Source organism: Macrosteles quadrilineatus, unplaced genomic scaffold (assembly GCF_028750875.1).
Source record: "Macrosteles quadrilineatus isolate MER2022 unplaced genomic scaffold, UCM_ALF_1.0 Scaffold_3__2_contigs__length_128488019, whole genome shotgun sequence".
Classification (NCBI taxonomy): domain Eukaryota; kingdom Metazoa; phylum Arthropoda; class Insecta; order Hemiptera; family Cicadellidae; genus Macrosteles; species Macrosteles quadrilineatus.
In genome coordinates, this window is record NW_026542596.1 from 73796373 (window position 1) to 73807563 (window position 11191).

The window sequence follows — 11191 nt, forward strand, 5'->3', positions numbered from 1 at the left end:
ATTTTAGGAAACTACAGCTGTTTCATGCCTTTTATTGCCTAAAACCACCGTGGGTCGGAGACAGAAGCCAGGTAACATAAACCTTATTGTTGCTAATTTTAACGATCCAGTGGCCAACCATCATGAAAATGTTTTTAACAACACATTTAATGCATTTTAGATTTATAAGACGTAACAAATTATTATTATTATCCTACTTTAAAATGTTAAATGTAGTGTCATAAGTGAAACAACAAGGAAAACTAAGTAACTGATTATGAAAATAGTCCTAGTGCCTTACTAGGTATAAATAGATTATTTTAAACATACAATTTTAAGTTCCCTGGTAAGTTCAATAGATATTGTTTTAATTTTTTTCAACTCCACCTCAGCTACAACCTTTGATTTAATTTAGAGTAATTTCTTATAAAACAGCAAATAACAAATTCAGCAAAGAGATGTAATCCATGTAGTTATAGTCACGTTTGATTATACAGTTGTTGGTTTACACGGATTCGAGGTTCTATTATCTGTCCATTAATTAATCGGACAATCCCAATTGCATTCTCACCAAACATTGTTATTTCAACCAAACACCAAATCAAAAACATTTAGTAAACCGATACGTCGAATTAATGGTACTGACCTTTCCATGTTTATAACTGCTGTGTAAACAATAACTAACATCTCTCTGGCATATTTACTGAACACTTAGTATGAATATGGTCTAGTTGTTTTTTTTTATTTATCTCTAAGGAATTAAGACGCGGAATTGTAACGTGCATTAATTCTACTGTTAGAAATAATTATCCATTATTAGACACAAAATTGCTTCTTGGTTTTGCAGAACCCTTTTTTGGGGGTGGGCATTCGCCAACTGACCTGGGTCAGGTAGTAGGGTATTCCTGAATTGCGCCAACTACTCCAGGGAGCCATTCAAAAAGCTCATTCGGGACCGCAAGTGAATACAATTGAGTAGGTTAAGTAATGTTAGGCTATGTTAGGTTTCGTTAGGTTAGGTTAGGATAGGTAAGGATGACACGTAAACAAAGTTATTCCTTCTGCCGGCAACTCAATCCTACCATAGGCTTGGGCTTGGCGCAATTAAGGAACTCTTTGGCGTAATTAATGTACGACCAGTTTTGGTTTCATCCAATTTCATGTGCTACCTACAGTTTTAAGATAATCCTGGGTTAAAAACAATGTCAAAACTTATCAATAATATTGGAAAGTGAATTTCATTTGCATCCTATCAGTTTTGTGGTCCGATTGAACGTAAAAATGCCACAGTAATAACAATCATTTACATACATAATTTACATAATACATTTCAAGGTAAGTAAGAACATGCTCAGTTACACAAAAAGATGTAATGTATCCTTTGTAAATAATGAAACACAAGAACTTTTCCCCAGGGCATTATTTTCAATCACGTAAGGATCGCAAAAGGAATGGTAAATAATACTTTCTTACATAAGGAAAATACATATCACGTACAAAATAGTTGAATCCCTTCAGGTCTCTGTAGTTTTGATAGTTTACGGACAGGGAAAATTTGCATTCTTTCAACACTGAATTCACATCGTATAGCAAAGGTTAATTTGTTTTAAAGGTGCATATAAATAAATATATATATATATGGTATTTAAACTAATTAAGAATGTTTATAACATCAAAAATAGTAAAAAATAATTTGTATACACATGGTATTTTAATTTACTAAATGTTTTCTTCAATTAAGCCCTCATATTTCGGTTTTGTCCCAATTAAGAGAGTTAGAAAGTTTATTTGACCTTACGTATGCAATTTAGTTCTTTTATAAGATTAGAATCAAGTCAGATCTAAGATAACTTCATGAGTTTAAAATACGACGCTTAACACCTGTTAAGGAGTTCAAAGAATAACTCAAATCAAATCAAAATTATTTATTCCATAAAATAAAAAACAATATTACAATACATTGTAAGTAAAGGGAATTATTCCCCCGAATAGACTATTGATCCGTGATCGGGGGAAGAGTTAACAATATCATCAGTCTATGGGTATTGTAAAATTGTTCGATTCACTGCACTTTTTTTATTTTAAGCACATAAACTAAATAAATCTAAGCTCTAAACTAAATAACTGTATTTTAAATGCTAACAAAATTTTAATTCTAAAATGAGGTTAATTACTTTTTAACATTAAACACAACGTCGCACTACCCTGTACAAGACTCAGTCCATTGTATTTATTCCAACACAATGGGCTGAATCCCATACAGAAACAATATGGATTACAATGTTTTACAAGTAAAATATTAAAAAAAATATACCTATAAATATAAAAAATGTGATCGATGACTGAATCATGACAATATCATACTTTTGGAATATAGACCGACTGGATCAAAGCCTCTGCAGCTGCCCGCCCGATGTGCGCGAGCCACTCGCCGATCATCCGCTTATAAACAGCAACACTGCAACTCTCAGCCTCAATAATGTTTGTTGGAAGATTACGGTACAGGACGTGAGCAATATAAAATGAATTTTTGTTAGTGGTCGTAAGAATAGATTTTGGGCAGCTGAAGCCAAAGTTTAAACGATTTCTTGTAGGGTACCTATGGTGAATCTCAGAAAATATTTGTTCTTTATTGGATTTAATGAATAATAATAATGTTCTTATGAAAAGCTGTCTGACGTTTAGTACTGGAAAGTCAAGGAAAAGCTGGTCTGTTGAGTAACGGAAAGGTTTTTTAAGAATTTTTTTAATCAATGATTTTTGTGAGATGAATAAGGGCTCTAACACAGCTGACGAGACGCCACCCCATGCCAGGACACCGTATTGTAACACCGACTGCACATAGGCGTAATACACCATCCTGCAGTGATCCACCGTCAGCACCTGGCCCAGCTGATCGAATGCATATACTAATTTTCGAAGCCTTTGCTTGACATACCTGACATTCTTGACATAACTAGGACCCTGAATATGCTTTGATGTTAGTTAAATCCAATGTTACTTTTTTTACTATACAATTTAATATTAAATCTTCATGAAGTGTAAAAGTAAGATAGCCATAACCTATTTTAAAATTAATGAGAAAGTAAACTAAATATTATGTTTTAAAAACTGTAAAAAGTTACGAAAACATTTTTGCGAGAATTAGTTTAGGATTGTAAACTAACCAATAAGTCATAAGTCATAAGTCATAAGTCATAAGTCATTTATTTAGCCAAATTAACCAAATACAATCAGCGTTAGCCATGTCAAAATAAACTAAAATACAAAACTTCTTATGTAGTACATTTTTATAACTATTTACAAGCGGTTTGACTACCAGCCAAAAAATCCCGGACGCTGTAGTAAACCCCATTCAAGAGCAGTCTCTTCACTGCTCGTTTGAAAGTCTGGTGATCCTGCTCGGTCTTCAACCCCAGAGGAAGGCTATTGTACAGCTTTGTAGCGTTGTACTGAAAATGATGTTGGAAGAATGAAGTGGAGTGTTTGGGGATGGGAATGTTGTTAGTGTTTCGAAGAGAATACTGGTGACAAGAAGCAACATCAAACATTTCAAGATTCTTTTTTACAAACGACAGCGTCTCCAAAATGTACAAAGAGGGAAATGGTAAAATTTTATACTGCCTAAAGATTTCCCTGCAAGATTGTTTTTTTGAGAGGGAGAAGATTACTCTTATAGCCTTCTTTTGGAGACGAAACAATAGCAGAGTCCTTTGGTTTTCACTTCCCCAGACAGATACAGCATATGATAGATATGGAAATACTATGCCATAGTACGCTGACAGAAGTACCTCAATACCAGCCTTTTGTTTCAGAGTTCGAAGAACAAAAACCCCAGTGGAGACTTTACTGGTTACACTTTCAATGTGATAAAAAGTTAATCTTTATGTGATAAAAAGTGGCTAAACATTTCAATAAAAATGTTTAGCTTGACTATAGATGATTTCACGGGTACTATCATAGCCACCTCTAATACATGTATTAGAGGTGGCTTTGGTACTATTGATTATGTTGAGATATCAGAATTTATAATGTTCCCCACTCATCTTAAAAGATTTTGTTTGTTTGTCTCAATACAAAAGTACTGTCTACGAAGTTAATATCATGGCTGTTGATTTATTTGTTACAGTGAGGAAACCATTACGTTATTTCTAATTACAGAGAAAAAAATAGTCCGTTATAGCACCCCTCACAAAAAAATTTCCTAGTATTAAATACTATGCCCATGAGGCAAAGCACCTTCTTATTTTAAATACTAACTCGACCTTTGTCCACTCAGTAATGGTCAGTATGAAAGCATTCACACGATGTCTGACGTCAGCTCAGTAATTTCATATTAGATTTTGCTTACTCTTACGTAAATCTAAATATTATCTTTGTAAACGCTCAGCATACCCTAACATAACCTTACATGACTATCCCAACATAAAATTATTCGTTTACTTTATTATAAATATTTACATTACATACACTTTCTTCTGATTGTTATACATTTTTTTATCAACGAAATAGCAGATTTTCAACAATAAACCCATATATGGGGTGATACTGACTGATAACAGTATTCCATTATATCGAGATCAAAAGGCACTTCCTCACTAACAATGAACATAAACGGTTAATAAACTTATAAAATGTGTGATTATTCTTGAAGTTTCGCAATCAATCTGGTATTAATTATATTTACATTATGCCTGCCTACTCTGGAAAAAAATACAATATCATAAATAATAAAATTATAAGTCTTCAATTGGATTAGCTCTTGGACTGAAGAAATGGAAATTTCAGAAGAAAGTCTTGATTAGCAGGATAAATTGACGTAGTTATTAAGGTGTCCTTCGTTGATAATCTAATCAAGAAGTTGTTAATAAAGCTTCATACTTCATCACTTTCAATTTTTTTTTTTTTTTTTTTTTTTTTTTTTGTCCTAGGACGCTAGGCACGAGCCTGGGATTGTTTTTCACATTACTTCAGGCTAGACCTAGGGGTTGCGGCATTATCACTTAGATAAAATCCATTGGTGACTTGGCGGGGATCGAACCCGGGACCTCACGGACCGAAGTCCCGCGCTCTAGCCACTACGCCAGCTCGCTCCTATTAAAGAATACCATACTGATAATAATCAGCACGCTAATTTTTACCGAATGCTGGTTCACTAAAAATTGTATATTTCATAACAAGAGTAGAAAGTATGTCATTACATATTTGAGACCATAATGTTTGAAGTGCGAGATTTTTCGAGCACTTTAAATGGTCGACATTATGTATAGACTCATTTTCACTTGTGTTTTGTACGTTACTTTTTGTCACGCTATGAATATATATATATTTTTTTGAAAGTACAAAAAATACGTCAAATAAAACTTGAGATAATTTATTTACACTTATGTTTTTTACTCACGAGATGGTAAATACATATCAAACCCAATAGGCTATCGAAATCGAAATCGATCACTATTTACAATTTTTTTTGTCTTGTGGGTAAACCGTATAAGTGTAAATATATTATCACAAGTGTTATTTGACGTATTTTTTGTACTTTCAGGTATTTTAATAACACGTATGAGCTGATCAAGTTTTTTAGATATTTTTCCTTGATTAAACATACATTGGATATTTCTTTATCACAATTAGTATAATAATCATTTGTATAATCAAAAAACCAATTGTATTTTTAAAGTTGTGCCTTCAATTTAAGTTTAATATTTACATTGATTTTACAGTTTTGGTTGTTTGCAGACCATAAAAAATCTTTGTTTGTTTATGTTGGAAATATCCAAAAAGACAGTAAACATCGTTTTTCCGTAGTCAACAATGTAATGATAATATTATTTCGCAGGTGATAAAATGTAACGAAAACAAGTCATTACACAGTAGTGAAGCGAAAAATATTATTACCTCATTGATAACAAACATAATGAATAAATAAAACTACCAAAAGAGCAAAGGTCTATTAATTATCATAAAGGTATAAGCTGACCTATTAAAACTGCCATCTCCTTGTTCATAACAATATTTTTAAATTTAAGCTGTAGTGAATGAATATTATTTTGGTTCATTCCTTACGCGTGTGTACCGTATAGCCTATTGATTTTGAAGTGATTTTGAAGGAACAAATGTTTGAATGTATAACTGCATATAAATATGTTTCAATACGGAAAAATGCAAAGATGCTTAAAATGTTTCAGAATCAGAATCAGAATGTTTTATTGCCATAATATATATATATATATATATATATATATATATATATATATATATATATATATATATATATATATATAAATGTTATAAATATAAATATACAGGGTGACAAAAAAGTCTGGAAACGGCTTAATATCTTTTTAACTAAATCAGTTAGAAAAGTCAAACTTTTAACATCAACTTACATGTATAAAAACTACTTTTTCCAAGCATTTTCATGTTTTTACCTCCACCAGGGGACGACCCGTAAGGAGTAGTTACAAAATCTTTAATGTAAGCATAGGTTGATATGCACACCATTTTAAAGGTCTGGTCAAGTGGAGTTCATTGCCGGAAACCGCATCTCAAAAGGTTCATTCGTTACAAAATGGCGGCATTTCAAAGTTCTTGTGGAATATACCTTTACAGGCCTTAATATTGGTAAATACTCGTATTAAACATTATCTTGAGAGCTGAAATTGTATTTTAAAGTCAACTAGCCCATAGACTAAGTTTATTCAATCTTCAAAACAAATTTAAACGGGTTTCAGATTTCCCGGCTAATTTTGACTATGAGTATTTACCATTACTAAGGCCTGAGCAGGTATATTCCGCAAGAACTTTGAAATGCCACCATTTTGTAACGAATGAACCTTTTTTGACGCGGTTTCCGGCAATAAACTCCACTTGACCAGACCTTTAAAATGATGTGCATATCAACCTATGCTTACATTAAAGATTATGTACCTACTCCTCGTGGGCCGTCCCCTGGTGAAGGTAAAAAAATGGTAATACTTGCAAAAAGTAGTTTTCATACATATAAGTTGATGGGAAAGGTTTGAATTTTCTAACGAATTTAGTTAAAAAGATATCAAGCCGTTTCCAGACTTTTTTGTCACCCTGTATAATGTTTTCATTGCTGCTGTTTGTAGAACAATTCAAGAACGTTGGAATATCCCCGATATCGAATTAAATGTTGCTCAATTCAGATTTTAGAGACAAAGATATGCCATTAAGTTCATATATTTCTTTATCTGCACCCATATAAAATATTTCATACAGGACCCAATTTAAAATTTTGTAACTTTAAAGGAGCTATTTAACTTCGCCAATATTTTCATTAAACTAGTGTTAAAGTACTACATTGAAATCGAAAAGTAATGTCACCTATCAGCTGTTCTAATCCCGTTTTATTTCTTCTAAAGGAAAATGCCTTTGTTAAGGTAAATGGAGAATAAAATGTAGAAATAAACACCAAGTTCCATAAACACTTGAGCCTTTTGATTTTAAATAAGTCGAATATTCCCCATCCATAAATGAGTTAACAAATGCACAAACGAAAACTGAACTAGTTTACCTATTCACATTACTTCCGATTGGAACTTGATTTACTCTCTGGGATGAATTATTAGTTGGACTACTTTATCTGCAGACCAAATATTTTATAAATATTATCCGTGATATTCTTTTTGGCATTTTTTGACTTGCCATGACCTGTGTACCACATGAATGCAGACAATGTAAGGAGACTGTACGAAGTGAACTTACAAAGCTCCATTTTCCAGAGAGTGGTCAAAGAGTCGTCTCCTAGTCTTCAAAACATTCTCTTGCCTTTAAGGAATTCAGATCTCTCGCATGCGTCGGTTTATTGTGGTGAATAATATAATATAAAATAAATATGTTCACTCATAGATAAAAATTTAAGTTATATATTGGTTAATAATTTTACTTAAATCTATTCAGGGTAATTATTTTGTAATATACAGTGTAGCTGTAAACTTAGTACCGTATTATGAACGGTAATTTTAATACCATGTTTATTGATGAAAAATGAACATTTAAGGTTTTAACTTTTCATTGTTTCCCTCAAATGTGCGTTTCGAATTTATTTCTAGATCGTGCTTTGCAATTCCATTCAATCTATGAAATAAAAGGTTATACAAATATATTGGGTTGAAAAAATTCTACATTTAAATAAGTTTCTCTTAATGAACTTATTATTTGTGTATTTTCAAAAAGGGGTAGCCACTTATTTACGGCGCACTGTAGTGGTTAGGTTGGGTTAGGTAAGGTCAACTAGGTTAGTTTTTATGGCATAAAACATAAAAAATTACGTTAAAAACAAACTTTGTAATTTCGTTTTATTAGTCAATGAGACAAAAATAACAATTATGTAACTCTGTATTCTCACCCTCTTTTTTAAAAGAGGGTGATATCAAAAGAGGGGAGAGGTTTCAAAATTATGCAATTGCTAATTTTATCTTAGTGTCACAACTCTAAAAAAGGTAATTTTGTATAGCCTACCTTGTTCCAAACTTACAACATAGCTAGTAACATAGCTGTTTTGTATAGCTATACCAAACTAACCTATTCTAACCACACTGTGAAATAATGGACTCACTCTCATTGAAAAGTCCTCATGGAACGATTGATGGAACGTAGTCTAACTCTAGCATAAATGTGTTTTGTTCTTTGTTACATTTTATCGCAAATTCAGATATTTTAACAATATTTTATTCGACATAATTTAATTTCTTATCAATCATAACAAATTTCACAACCTACCATGGTACACCACAGTTATCAAGGTGGCTGATAGACTTGTACACTCCTAATGATGCAATCAATTCGACGAACTTATCACACTAAAGCCACAATCCTGTGTTAATTTTATGGCTGCTCTGTAATCAGCTGTTGAGATTGATTGGTCTCATTAGTAACTCCAAACCTATCTCGTTACAAGATTCTACATCTCTATCTTCGAGTCAAACTGTTATTACTTCCGACAAATCGCTTATAAATCATGTGTTTTAAAATACTTGGTAATTAATAGAGCGTTAATTGGCCCTTTTAGACTCGAACTTCAGTAAAAGAACAATTGTTGACAGAAACCTTGTCGCTATTGTGATGACCTATGTTTGTCGTCATATTGCATCACTATTCAAGCAAAATAAGTTGCATAACGAAAACACTTTTCATGTAAAGATAAGCTAAAAAATGACTTTATTATTTTCAATTGCAAACAATCAGCTTTTTAGCAAGTATTTCAATCGTTTCATCTATTACATTTGTGTCAGTGCACATTATACCATCGATATGTCAAACTAATGACAAGAATGCAACAATAAGCTACTACCAATTTATCAATAATTTCGATACATGCAATCACTTGATGAGTCGATAAAAAAACTTCTGAACATAAAAATCTAGTTAGGCATTTATGGTGTTTAATTATGTCAATTCGAAAGAATACAGTATAGGTTTTATATTGATTTTATGGTGCTAATTGGAACTGAAAGTATTTTTTTTTTGCACGAAACTATATCATAACTCTTGTATTTTAAATGTTTTATTGCTTTCTACGTAATCTTCAATTAACACGTAACTCACTCTACTAAGTTGACTAACAGTTATGGGCATGTAGTAAAATCCTAATAAAGCTTACTTTGCCTTATTGTCATCGAAAAGAATCCGCTTCAAAAGTAACCATTTAAACTTCCATTTAAACATTTTAAAATCCTTTAAACTACCAACGAAAGGCCGAAGTAAAAAAAAATATATCAAAGGTCGTTTCTGTCTTTGACGCCTACTGTAATATGTAATTTACTTACCTTCAATCGCATTGACTACATTAATTTTGAGTTTTAGAAAGGAAACCTATCATTTTCCTATTATATATAGTTCCTGGAGTGTTTACAGAATCTATACTTTTAAATAACCTGAAGTTATAAAAGTCATATTAAACACCTGTGGTGATAGTTCTTAAGATCTTGATGTATTTCGATTAAAGTAATATTAGTTATTTTAAAGATAAAATGTAGTAATAATTTTCCAAAGTAAAAAAGAAGTAAGTAAAGAACAAGAAGAAAGAGATAAATAAGTAAGAAATACATTCCATAGTTATTCTAATTACTAGCAACAGAACCCGCCGTGTTCGAATACAACGGTCTCTAGAAAAATAATGGTTATAAAATCCACAGAAGGTAAATAAAAGGAACGCCGTATAACACTTTAAACATATATTTACGCTTATACTGATACTCACAAGACGGTAAATATAGAAAAAAGATGTTGCAATGGGCGAATGTTGGGTCTGATGATGATTGGAGTGTCCATCGAAATCGATCACCACTTACCATCTTTTTTGTATGATTACCATCTTGTGAGTAACAGTATAAGCGTAAATATTTTGTTTTCAGTGTTATAAGATGTTTCTTTTATTTACTTTCCGTAAATTTAATAACACGTAAAATGCTGATCAAGAAGTTATTTATAGAATCTATACACGACTTTACTCACTTATAATTAATTAGAACTTTACAGTACACATAAATTTAGAAACACACACAAAACTTAATACACTTTAACCACAAATAATAGTCAAACAACAAAATGTAAACAACGAAAAATCAAGGAAATAACAATACAACAAATCAGCTGTTCAATTATTAACACATCTTCCATATGATCAGATGATGCATACGAGCAAAAACCCGTTAATATCATAAATCTTTTTAAAATCATCGAATTTTTATAACTATTTGCAAATATACACGGATGAAGCTTTCAAATGGAATAAAATCGGAACTCAGTATTTTCTCACCACTACAAATTTAGAGATTGCTTACTTTTTTTGGAAATAACTTTTAAATGATTAGGAAATATACCAAAGTGGAAAGTGATATTCTGGAATAGAATAATCATTGCCCGCTATTTACTTTTAAGCATTGTATTTACACTTATACTTTCAACTCACAAGACAGTAAATACTAAAAACATTGCAAGCAGTGATCGATTTCGATTGAACACTCCAATCACGAAAAATCTAAACAGGCGAATGACCTATAAACCATAATTCTTCCAACAACTGACTACTCTACAGTCACAAGCAGGACAAAACGTGTATGACCTGTGAACCTCTATGACGTCACTAGCATTGCAAAGGTCACGTGACCTACGGATAAATACTTTCACTGGGGAAAGGTAACCCCAGCTGTTTTCATTGTTGTCACATTCTTAATTTGCATAT